At 35.9% G+C, this 13262-nt stretch overlaps 1 long non-coding RNA gene across 5 annotated transcripts in view; it reads right to left on the bottom strand.

The window, feature by feature from the left end:
* Nucleotides 1–904: 904 nt before the first annotated feature.
* Nucleotides 905–13262, bottom strand: part of LOC144311166 (uncharacterized) — a 243173-nt gene continuing 230815 nt past the window's right edge. For 2 of the 5 annotated variants that reach the window (XR_013376747.1, XR_013376743.1), the window contains exon 8: nucleotides 906–1530. This is a non-coding gene — a long non-coding RNA (uncharacterized LOC144311166). Of the gene's footprint in view, nucleotides 1531–13262 lie in introns of all 5 variants that reach the window. The other 3 variants (XR_013376739.1, XR_013376745.1, XR_013376741.1) reach the window with 2 other exon arrangements.

Genomic DNA, 13262 nt, shown 5'->3' with positions numbered 1-13262 from the left:
CTATTTATCCTCATATTATATAATACCAGTTTTAAATACAAATACAAAAGCATTTTCCTTACATGCAGAATCACCAGGATTCTTTAGCTTACACATGAATATGTATTTAATTTTAGTGGAACACTATAAACACTGTACACAATTGTTTTTTATTGAGCTTCTCATAAATACACATTCTAAATACTCTATCCTTCAGCTACCGGGGAGTAAGAAAGGATCAAAAGAAAATGAAATTATGAATTGCTCTATTTTCACTTTTCTTTGTATGTTATTTAATTTAATGTAGTAGTAACACCTATGAGTTACCCTCTGAAAAAAATTGTAATTGTATGTTAACTATAGATACAACGTTGCACAAGAGGTCTCTAGGGCTCATCCATATAGTTTCACCGACACTATGCTCCTTGATTTGTTCCTCTCTAACTCCTCCTTTCCTAACCTCAACAACCACCATTCCACTGTGGTTCTATGGGTTTATTTTAGACACATCATTTAAGTGGGATCATGCAGTATTTGCCTTTCTGTGATTGGCTTATTTCACTTATTAAAATGCCCTCAGGGGCACTTGGTGGGATGAGCACTGGGTGTTATGCTATATGTTGGCAAATTGAACTCCAATATAAATAAATAAATAAATAAATAAATAAATAAATAAATAAATAAATAAATAAATAAAATGCCCTCAAAGTTCATCTATGTTGCCACACATTGAAGAATCATCTTATTTTTAAACACTGAATAGCATTCCATTGTGCACATATACTATGTTTTCTTTACCCATTCATCTATTGATGGATACTCAGAAAGTTTCCACATATTGCCTATTGTAAATATTGCCACAACAAGAGGGCAGATATCTCTTTGAGATCCTAATTTCGATTCTTTGGATAAATACCCAAACGTGGGATTGCTAGATCATATGGCAGTTTTATTTTTAATTTTTGAGGAACCTCCATACAATATATGAAAAAATGTTCAGCCTCACTAATCATCAAGGATGTTCAAATCAAAACCATAATGAGATATCATATCATATATGTCAAGAATGGTTAGTACAAGTAACTAACTAAATAAATAAATATCACCAAAAGAAAATGACAAGAGTAAGCAAGGGTGCAGACAAATGGGAATACTGCTGATAAGAATGCAAAATGGCACAGCTGCTATGGATTAGTGTGTGCTATCATTTTCAGTGTTAGTGTGTGGCTGATACAGGAAAGGGTTTAGAAAGGACATTTGTGACAGTATTCCTTAGGCCTTTCAGTTTGTTAGATCATTATTACCCTTTCTGCACTTTGCTTCCAAAGCAAGATCCAGTTTCAATATATACAGTTACAATTATGAGTTCTCCACTAATCCATCAGAGACATATGGTTTTGCAACATGAGCACAGAACTCCAATGGGCCCACTGTCTGTGAGGGTTCAAGGAGACAACAAAATCCATTAGGATCCACTGGGTATCATTTTTTTGTATTTCAACTACAAAGGACTGATGAAAAGACAGAGGAGTGTTCTCAGGAGTTGTAAACCTGTTCAGAAACCAAGAGAAAGAAAAAGGATCAGCTTGTGGAAGTTATAAAGAGCCTTTCTTTCAATTCAAGAACATTTGTACTGGTCAGAGCTGTCCACAGCTAGAACGTGCATTTCATAATACTGACATTTTCATATCCTATATCCATATGTAGTAAATGTCTGTATTTTATAACATATAGATATTACGTATATAATGTAATATATAACTATTAATTTTATTATATACATATTATAAAAAAAGAAAGAACTCAAGACATGAATTGGAGGTTGTAAAAATTCACAGCTCCAAATTGTTAATTATTGTCATTCTGACATTCCAACGCCATCTAAGATGCATAATAAATACATAAATTTCCAAATCCATTTGATACTCATTGTGTAGCTTGAGGTGTAGAATTCATGACTCTGAATTTTTTAAAACACTGGAAGTGATTCTTATATATCCTGTCTATGGAGCTGCTGACCTAAATGATCTTTAATATCCTTCCAACTCTGACATTAAATTTATTCAGTTTCTATCAGTTCTTAGACTGCAGGAAGTGAACTTTATATGCAAGACCTTTGTCATCATTGCCAAAAAATGTTTCACAAATAAAAGAACAAATGAATGATTGAATAAAAGACAGGACATCTCATTTGCCCCCTCTCAGCTTTCTGTACAATACTAAAAATTATTTTAAAATGGGGATAAAAGTTGATTAAATAAGTATTAAAGATAAAATAGAACACAGTTACAAGAGAGAAAAAAATATGGGTAAAACAAACTCAATTATAGTACTTTGGGCAGAGAATGGAGATTAGGGAGAAACAATTTAAAATAAGATAATAAGTTTGAGAAAGTAGAACATGATGAAAAATTATGCATTATATGAGGGTTTCAACCATAGAAAAAAGAAAGCAATATACCAATTTTGAGAGGCTGAGGACTAAGCGGTAAGAAGAAGCTCTGTTACTAAAGTTGATGTGATCATCATCCAGAAAATACAGGCTACGAAAAAATAGACATATGTGTGTACGTATGTCTCTTTGCCCCAAGAAGTAGCTAAGTGATAGGGGCTGTGAATGAATTAAGCATTTCACAGCTCACCTTCAGGTGTGACACATGACCACTGCTACTTTTCTACTCTCATATGTTCTGAGACATAAAATGATTTCATTGCTGTGGTTTGACATCCAAAAATATTTCAATGATTAAATGTTTGCTTAAGTCAATGGACCCTATAGTCTCTTGGCAAAGGGGAGATTGGTTTTCATTTAGATCAAATTCATTAAAACACATGCATAATACACATACACACACATACATACTTGGCTTGGGGGAAGACTTGGCAGAATTTGTCAAAAAATTTTTTTAAATGTTTCCTAAAAATATTCATTAACTACTGCTTCTCAAATTAATCAATATTAATAGTAAGCAGGACTTCTGTAGGGAATATCCTAGGGATGCTTCATTAAAAAATTGTCTATTATACTAAAAATGATCCAGAAAGCATATAAAAGTTTAAAACAACATATACACAGACAAGAACATTAAAAACTGGGAATATGAAATATCAAGGAGTACTGTAGCTTCTCCACACATCCAAACGATTCCATCACTATCTTGATGTGAGATGCAGCCTTAATATGGACTGACCAAAAAAAGTCAGATTAATGGTAGAAAATTGAGCATATGCCGCTGCAGTTTAATAATTCAGGGCTACATTAAATCCTTTGGTGACCAGGGCATTAGATAATTTATTTATCATAAAGGAATTATCAGATTCTTTGATTCAGGCACATTTACTAGTTAGTGAGCTTTCCCATTTCCAGACATTGGTCAAGTATTCTTGGTTTCAGCAGAACCTGTCAGAGGCCCCTGCATTTAATAATACAATGGGAAAATATAGTATCTGTGGGTATGGAATGAATTTCTGTGCATATTTGCCAAGATAATTTTCTGAGACAGATATTTATTTCTTCCTTGAATCTTCCACTTTATTCTTTCATTTTATGCCTTTTTCTTCCCCTCTTTCAGCAGGTTACTGCACTGTATTTTGTTGTTGTTGTTGTTGTTGTTGTTGTTCAGATAAAATTTGTGTTTGAGCTTCCTGGCTTTCATTTCCAAGTGTCTAAATCCATCAAAATGAATAGGAATCTGAGAAGACATGGTTTATCTCCATACCTAAAAGAGATGCCTTCAGGTTGAGAGAGGTCTAGAACTGTGCATGTGGAAAGGATGAGCCTCATGAAAGAAGGGGTTTGGCATTGTCCCTGAATATATGGCAGAACCTCAGAATGAATGGCCACATGCCATGTTGAGAAGACCTCAAAAGCCCAGCACTTCCAACCACTACACCAAACCCCACATCCAAGGAAGGTGCAGAAGCAGAGGGTAAGTATTCTGGTCAATGGAAATACAGAATTTTCAAAGGGCACAGATGATCAGTGACCAATTAGTCCCCTGAGATGCTTAATATGGTTTAAGATTTCAGATGTTTGAGTGACAACCATAAGCATGATTGAAGTGTAATTTTTCACTAACCTGAGGAAATTAAGAGATTAGTTTATGAATTGAGATTTATATACAACACATAGAAGTCCTCAGTAGAACATTTCTATACATGGGCCAGAATAAGAATAATGACCATAACCTTGAATTTGTTTGCATATTGTGTGTGTATTCCTGAAGACAGGTGAAACTCGTTGGAATCAGAAGAAGGCATATATGAATAATTTACAGACATAATTTCTCTTAGACATAGAAATATGAACTTTGAAGAACAATCCCTAAGGAAATATTCACCAATTGCTTGAGTGGGCATACTGAATTTTAAAAGAAGAAAATGTGAATATGGTTGGAATTCACCAGATCTATATCCAACCTCCAATGCAAGTACTTGCAGATTGTTAATTTTTTTTAAATTCCGTGGTGACAGAGACACACTGGCACCATCTTGTGATGAATCCAAAGAATATAACTAAGGATTAAAATAATGGAACATTATTATCTTATTATTATTATTATTATCATTATTATTATCAGAACATGAAAGAGAAAGAAAAAAGAGTTCCATGGAATTGACCATCCATTTCCAGGTATATAAAATGCTAACATCTGATTAATATGGTAGCATTATAATGCATCTCAATAACATGATAAAGACCGTGCATGGTGCATGGTCTGTTGCAATCAATGAATTATTAAATGGGTACATCATCATAATATTTTTATTTTTACTTTCCACATTTCATCCTCACACTTAGCAATATAGACATTGTTTGACTAAGAATAAGATCTGGTTTATAAATTATATTCTCAGCTCTCTATTCCCTTATCTTTAAGATGAGATATGTTATTTCTATTGATCTATTGAGCTTCTTCTAGACGTATAAAATGCCACAGGTTAGTGACAGTGATACTAGAGTAATGATTCAACTTACAGAAGCAAGAAATTGTGGTTCATTATTTCATGTATTCATAAAATATTTATTTGTTATTTCTGATTTACCAGCAATTGTATTAAATCTTAAAATTACAAATGTAAGATAAAGACCTTGCCCTCAAAGAGGCTGAAGAACTATAGGAAACATATATTTACCAAGAGTCAAAATTTTAACACTATCTACCAAAATACTTTAATTCACAAGTATAATTTAATGAATAGAAGGAGGAGGGTTGTTAGAAGGAGGGTAGTGGAAAGAACACTGAATAGTGTCATCCCATGTCTTAAGGATGAGAGATTTGCTATATTAGCAATGTGATCTCCATCTTCAATCATCAACTTCTATTGCTGACACTAGCTAAGAGATTAACCAACACAGGCAAAAGATTTCAATGAAAGTGGGGAAAGAGATAATATAATGTCACTTTTCCTATTATATTCTCTTTTAATAAACCAATAAATAATACTTTATTGTAACCTGAGTCTTTCTAAAATTAGATTTGTACTGTTTTCTGTTTGTCTTTTTCCCCCTGATATAATCTTCAAGTTTGGCTTATAGGTTTAGGGTGAATAAAGTAAAGGTAAAAAGATCTACTATATTTTTGAACATTCTGCTTCCTGGACTGGAAAGTGACAGAGTCTAGATTTCCATAGAAATACTTTATCACTTCCCTCCTTTACTTCAAGCAATCATGCTATGTTGCCTAGAACACCATACTAGTAAGCCAGCCTCCTCCTTTATACCCATTCTATCCAACCTGTTATCTTCCCATGGCTTGTTCTTGCCTCTCTCCAGCCTTGTCTCATCCATAATCCTCCCAGTTTCTCCTCACTGGCCAAGATATCTTTCAGTCATGCCTTGCTTCCTAGCACAGCAGAATGTTTGCTCATTATTCTCCCTCTGCCTGCATGGAATATTCTGCCCTCTTCTCCCTATCTTGCAAAATCTGAGACTTACTCATCATTCAGGAGTTTTTCTCTGATAACACAGATTAGATCTAATCCCCCTGAACCCTCAAGTTTACACGTTTCCTTCACCTATCATAGTTGGAATTTCTTTTCATTCATTTGTATGATTCCTTGATTAATAATTGATTTCCCAACCAGGTTATGATCTCCAAAAGGACAGAGTCATCACTGTTCCATTCACTGTTCTGGTTTTATCTACAATAATGATTGGAATAGATTGGAATTCAGCACATTTTTGATGAATTAATGAATGGGACTGAAAGAACAAGAAAAGGAAGGACTTGGACTTGTATTTATGTGGTAAGGAGGGTGAATAAATGAGATGAGGAGAAAAAAAAGCAATATTTGTTGAGTGTGTAATAGGCACCATGCTAAAAACTGATTTTTTTTTGCCTCATCTAATTTTCACAAAATCTTTGTATTACCAAATTGTATATTTTATATGGAGAGGATAACATCGTGATCTTCACAGAATTCTTCCTAATTTACATCATTAGTTTTGAAATCAGAATATGGCCCATCCCCTCAGTTATCAAATCTTCTCTAGTCAAGACTGAAGAATATTACTAAATTTACTTTGGAGATGGAATTTTTTTCTGTTGGCAATCAGTCTCAAATAATGAAATAGTATCGTATAAGGATTGTAGAAATTCTACTGATTTAGAACATTTTAACTTAGGCAAAGTGACATTGCTTGACATAATTCTGTTAATATTGTAATAAGACTATATCTCGATCCTTTACGTGACTCTGAAATCATTAATTTCAATGAATCTCTTTTCTCGTTGAAGACCACTTTCTTTTTTTGGAGTGGAAGGATTGATTTTGAAATATATAACCCATTTCATCCCATTAATAATGTATATAGTACGGAATAATCTTGTTCTGTCAAGATTCTGCGACCCAGCTCTGACAATGCGAATACGGGAACGCCCAATACTATCAAGAGCTGAACGACTGTGAATCAGGAATTTGATGTTTGCTGGCAATATAAGTCAGCATAAAACTGCTGGAATGAGAAGGAATCATTTAAACTCCCTCACAAAACTGAGGGAAACCTGGCAGAGCGACTGGATGGTACATTTGCTAATTAAACTGCATTCTCTTAAATGGAAAGGGTGAAGGAGCCAAACAGAGGAGAAAAATGAATAATATATTTCTACATGTATAAAAAAGGATGTAACTAGATAGACGTGGGCTGAGGTGCTATTTGTAACACCAAAACTTACAGATATTCTATATCTCTAACAAGAGCCCAGGGAGTGATAAAAAGTTAAGTGATAGCACAATAGGATGTTATGCGGCAATTTATATAGTCAGCATATTATGCTTCATGGAGAAAAAAATCAAAAATTTGGAGTGAAATTTTTAAAAAAGCAAATTGAAGAACAAAACGCATAATATGTCACATAGAAGTTACCATATTGGAAATGTGTATATTTGGATATATTTGTAGTAAATAACACAAAACTCAAAATTATTAATATTGGTTACTGAGAGGAGGAAGATGGCATTCAACTAAGGAGGATAGTATTTACACTTATAAATAACCACTTTTTATATTTCTAATTGTTTATAAATATTGGGAATAAAAGCATATTAACTTTTTAAATAAAAGTATATAAAAAGAAAATTGTACTATCTCTTCTTGATTTTACAAAATAAATGTATAAAGAGAACAATAAAAGAGGAAGACTTGTGAATTTGGAGAAATGGAAAAAGCTTGGGCATGGGTCTTGGTCTTCATGAGTCTGTGTTTCTTCTTCTGTTGATCCAGAACAATAACAGGTACACCGCAAGATTGTTGAATGAGACAGTCTATAAGCAATCCCAGATGGAGAGCCTGCTACAAAGGAAAACAAAAGTCCTCAGGGGCCACTGGCTGGCTTTCTTTTCTCTCTCACCAGTTCACACACTTTGAACGTAAAGAAGAGAACAGTCCCTCACAGACTTCCGCAGTAGTTTAGAGAACTGAACATTACTCAAAAGAAAAGATGAGTGAAATGTAGGGAATGCACACAAAAAATGACAACAACAACTGGCCTAAGTTCTCACTATTTAAAAGTATAGCGAAACATTTGCTTTAGGATTAATTGTTGGGAACAACTCCAAAAAGGAGAAAGAAAACACGTGAATTTTAAAACACAGACAGAGATGAGATCTGCATTTAGATGTGTGGCTACTTAAAAATGTATCTATGTCAAAAGAGAAGAGCCAAAGGTTGAGAAGAAATGGTTAGTGAGTTATTGGCGTCTATTGTGGCTTTGTCTTTGCCTTGTAAAGGATTTTGACTAGAAGTTATATGGGAATATCCGTATTCAAAATATTCTCTAGTCATTTATCTTCAGCCTGTGGTCTATCAAACCAGTGCTGTGATGCTGAGACTGCTCCCTGCTCAGAATGAAATTCATCAGCCTCACAGAAATCAAGGGTGCTTGCCAAGAAAAGTATGTACAAAGCAGGAGGAAAAGGAGGTCAAGAAGGTCATAATCATGGGAGCATCCTATAATGTCACTGGTGAGGCTCTGTACTCCTTAAAGAAGCTTGGGTGCTTCTCTTTGATTTATCATTTTAGGAATTAACACTGATGATCTGCAGCCTAAATTCTTGCAGGATGATTAGAATCTCCCTAAAAATAGGACCAAAAAACCCACACCAAACACTTGGACAATTTTTATTTCTGGATATATTTTATGTTTTGGGTTTTTTTTTTTTTTCATTTTTCTTTTCAACCTCCAATCACTCTGACCCTTATTTTTCTCCTATCAGAAGGATATTCTAAGAAAAAGCCTCTTCTTACTGGTCCAACTTTGAAAGAGAATAGGGAACTTCCACTTTGGGCCATAACAGGATAAAAGGGATCAGATATATCCTTCCATCTAGAAAAACTGTGAAGTATGACAAAAGGCAGAATTGACGGTTTCACACACTGAGTAACCAGCAGCAGGAGGCAATGACCATTGGGAACTCAGTGTGCCCATGTGCCTGAAATTTCTCAACTGATTGTCTGGGGCAATGGCAAAATGGTTGGGAATCTGAGTGGAGTTCAGCAGCCTTGCTGGCTGAAGGAAAAGAATTTGAAGTCTAGGGAAGATAGAACCCTGGAGAAATGCAAATGGTTACCTTGAGCTTTCAGCTGAATAGACATGTGAGGAAGCAACCAAAGCTACAAAAAGAACCACCAGAAAAAAACAAAACAAAACAAAACAAAACAAGACAAGATACCAAAAAAACAAATGAAAACCCAACCAGGTAGAGGAATTCAAGCAGTTGATGCAGAGCAATGGTGTCTTTGGAAGAATGATTGCAGCAAAGGCCAGTCAGCACACAGGATAAACTCAACATCATCACCTTTGCCTTAGCCCATACTCCTAAGAACCAGGTGGGGCACATTTTACAAACTCTCGGATTACTGGCAATGACCTAGCCATCTGGGCTGCCACTTGGAAGACTGCCACCTGGCATATCAAGATTCTCATCTTTCAGGCCATGAAATGTAGAGATAAATCAACACTGCCATTGAGGCTCAGGTGGATTCCCACCATTAGGGACTCATTCTCTGAAGAAACTAATTACAGTCAAGTTGCCAAGCCAGACAGCACCACCCAGTCACTGCCACCTCTAGCCAAATCCATCATCAAACCATACCTGTTAACACATCTACCATCATAAACCAGACCCACAGGCAAAGACTGTATGATCCAAATGCAAAAGCAACCACTGCATGCCAAAACTGTGACTTCTGCCAACAATGATCCCATTCGTCTCATGGTGACAGAGTCCACACTGTATGAGGTGATGCCCTTGCCTGCTTCTAGCAAATGTTCGTGTAAAATATTTGACCCTGTCTCAGGACAACAGTTGGTGCTTTACTGCTGTTCCATTTTGACCATTTGACTCTCGCATCATATTTACCCTTGAAACAAAACTATATTATGTTTTCAGCTTTTCATATCATCTACATTCTGCGAATGGTATGCATTTTGTCCCAAAGACCACTTCACAATAGATCAATATCATGGCATTCAGTGAACACTTCAGACCCCTTAATATCCTCAGGTTGCTGGAGTTGACACAAAGTGGAAAGGACTTCTAAAAATCAACTAAAGCCATTTCTGATTCTACCATTCTCAATGCCTACACACCAGGGAGTATGGTCACTGACAATGGCTGTCTTCCACAAAGGTTTGTTTGCTTCCTTGTGGTCATTTACAGGTTACTGAAAGGGGTGAGGGTTACATAGGCCTAGATGTCCCTTATAGCTGCCCCAGCAGAAGGTATAGCAACAGCATCCTATTAGTGCTCCATAAGGGTGCAAATCCAGTCTTCTTAGGTTATCTCCCTGGGACCATGGGCTGAGGTCATGACCCACCTTCCAGGCTGTACATTCCAGCTCCCTGGTCAACTTTCACACACCTGCTGGGGCCACTCATTACAACCTGATGAGGGTGGAAGTCTATGCTTCCCACTCAGTGGTTGCTGTAATGGACAGTTCTTTCTGTGGTGTTTGGCTGGAGTACAGTAGCTATTGTCTAGAAGTTTGTCTTGCTAGGCTGCCCCTGTTCCTGTACTTAGCTGGAAGAATAGGGAAATGCACATTTGCTCCATTTTCCACTTCTGTATGGTTTGTATTCATAAAAGTTGTTTTTTGAAAGAAAAATTTATTTCCACTAAATGTCAGTTCTATCAACAACACTAAGATACTAAGAATTTTTATTGGGAGTCCATTCTAATGGGAATTGCTACTGCTCAGTCATTTTGTAAGTGAGTGTGGATAAACTTGACTCTCCTGCTCAGAATCAGTGCTGTGTCTTGGGGGGCATGATAGGATCCTCAGATATATTCAGTAAGAGCATTTAGCCCAGAAGATATTCATAAGAATAGGTGCAAAGAACAAGAGCAGTTGTTCACAAGAGGAGAGCAGACTTCACTAGCATTTTCTGGTACTTATTTCAGAAGGAAAGGAAGGTTTTGCTTATTTTAGAGGAATATGCAAGTATTCACTAAACTCAAGGGCCCAATGACATGCATTTGGTCCTATTGAAAAATGGAGGTATAACCTTAGTGGAGATTACACACAACTCTAGATTCCTCAAACTTTTAGCATCCCTTAAGGGAGTTTTCAATCCATGTACATCTCACATTACTACATGTAAATGAGAGCTTTTGTTTGTTGTTGTTGTTGTTTGTTTTTTCTCAACCTTTTAGGTTTCCTCTCCTTACATTTTCTCACCAGTGCCTTATGCTCATCATTCTGTACTATCCCCACTGCTCTAACCCTTTCAGAACCAGCCAGCTATCACCCCCTCCTCCAGAATTGTCCTCCCTTTGCCCCACCCTACCCTAATTTACCTTTCCCACATCTCTGGGACTCTATTAGGTCTTCCTTGAATTATCCTAATTCAAGGGTGCCACTTATTTCCTGCTGCTGAGACCCTGATTAAACTGCTAAATGCCTTATTATCTCAATATTCCTAGTTTAAGTCATCTGTAAATGTGACTACCTACAATTGGATTCAACAGTCACATCATGAATTCCTGGGCAGCCTCCAATTAACAGTCCTTAGCTAGGCCCCTACTCTGGTCCAGCTGGATAGGGCTAGGAGTTCAGTGGCCACACTGTACCAAATTGGACTGCCTAGAGCTAATCCTTTAAAGGATCTGAGGAAGAATATTTCATATAAATGGAATCATGTACAATATGGTATTTTGCAACTGGCTTCCTTCTCTTAGCACTTTTTTTCAAGGTTCATTAATCTTGTCATAAGTATTCAATTGTATGGAGATACTACATTTGGATTATCCATTCATTAGTTTGTGTTCATGTAGGTTGTATCTATCTTTTAACTATTATAAATAATGCTTCTATAAACATTTCCGTACAAGCTTTTTTCTGGACATACATTTTCATTTTTCTTGGGTAGGTACTTGTAAGTATAATTGCTGGGTAATATAACATCATATTTAACTCTTTGAGGAACTACTAACCTATTTTTCAAAGCATTTGAACCATTATACATCCCTACCAGCCATGTAAGAATGCTCTAATTTCTCAACATTTTTGTTAACTTCTTACTCCTCTTGCATTTTTAAAAAAAATAGCCATCCAACTGGGAATAAAGTGATCTCTCAGAGTTTTTGTTTCCCTGATAACTGTACCCTTTATCAGCACTAGTAACACCCTATGTACAACACTAGGATCTTCATATATTGAAAACACTGAAATGTTCACATGTACAACCTCCAAAGACAAGAGTGCCAAATTTCTCTAGTGATAGTATTGTCCTAACTGGAGTCCATAATAACTGTACATCCTGTTTTTGTTTCTTTGTCCAAGTTTATTATAGTTTCAAGGAGCCAAGAGCCATCCCTCGATGATCATCACATGCTATCATTGGATTCTCCAGTTCACTTATGGATTGTCCAACAGTCAGATCTACCGTGGAGCTATCATGTGTCTCTGGTGACCAACAAATCAAATTTTCCTATTGTCTTCACCATCATAAATCCGGCCCAGTATCCAGTGCTGTCCCCAGTCTGCAAAGGCCACATCCTAATACACCTGTCTCCCCAGGGCAGGCTAACCACTGCTGCTCAAATCCCACCTAGCATCTGTCAGAAAGTAACAGATAGATCATTTTAATTTTATTGAAGCCCAATTTACCTAGTCTTTCTTTTTCTCCTGTTGCTTCTGATGGTATCTAAGATTTCATTATCTAAACCAAAGTTATAAAGTTTACATTTGGTTTCTTTTAAAAGTTTTCTAGACTTAGACCGACATTTAGGTCTTTGATCCATTTTTAGGAAATGGTTGTATATGGTGTGAGGAAAGGGTCCAACCTCATTCCTAGTATGTGGATATACAGTTGTCCCACCACCATGTGTTGAAAAAACTATTCTTTCTCCATTGAATTATCATGGAAACTTTGTTAAAAATCCATTGATGAAATATATGAAGTTTATTTCTGGAATCTTAATTCTATTCCACTAAACTGTGTGTGTCTATCCTTAAACCAGTACCATGGTCTTGATTACTAAATCTTTTACCTTCTGAAATAATATACTGTGAGCCATCCAACTTTCTTCTTCTTTTTTAAAATCATATTTGCTCCTGAATCCAGTAGATTTCCATATAAAATTTAGGGTCGGTTTGTTAATTTCTACAAAAACATCAGCTGGTACTTTGATAGAAATTGTACCAAATATGTACAATTTGGGAGTACTGCTATCTTCTCAATATTGAATCTTTGAATGAAAATGATATAACATCCCATTTGTTTAAGTCTCTTCATTCATTATTTTTAATGACATTTTTAAGGTTTTCAATATGGAAG

This window comes from Canis aureus, chromosome 3, assembly GCF_053574225.1.
Source record: "Canis aureus isolate CA01 chromosome 3, VMU_Caureus_v.1.0, whole genome shotgun sequence".
Lineage (NCBI taxonomy): Eukaryota > Metazoa > Chordata > Mammalia > Carnivora > Canidae > Canis > Canis aureus.
This window is presented reverse-complemented; position numbering and strand designations above follow the sequence as displayed.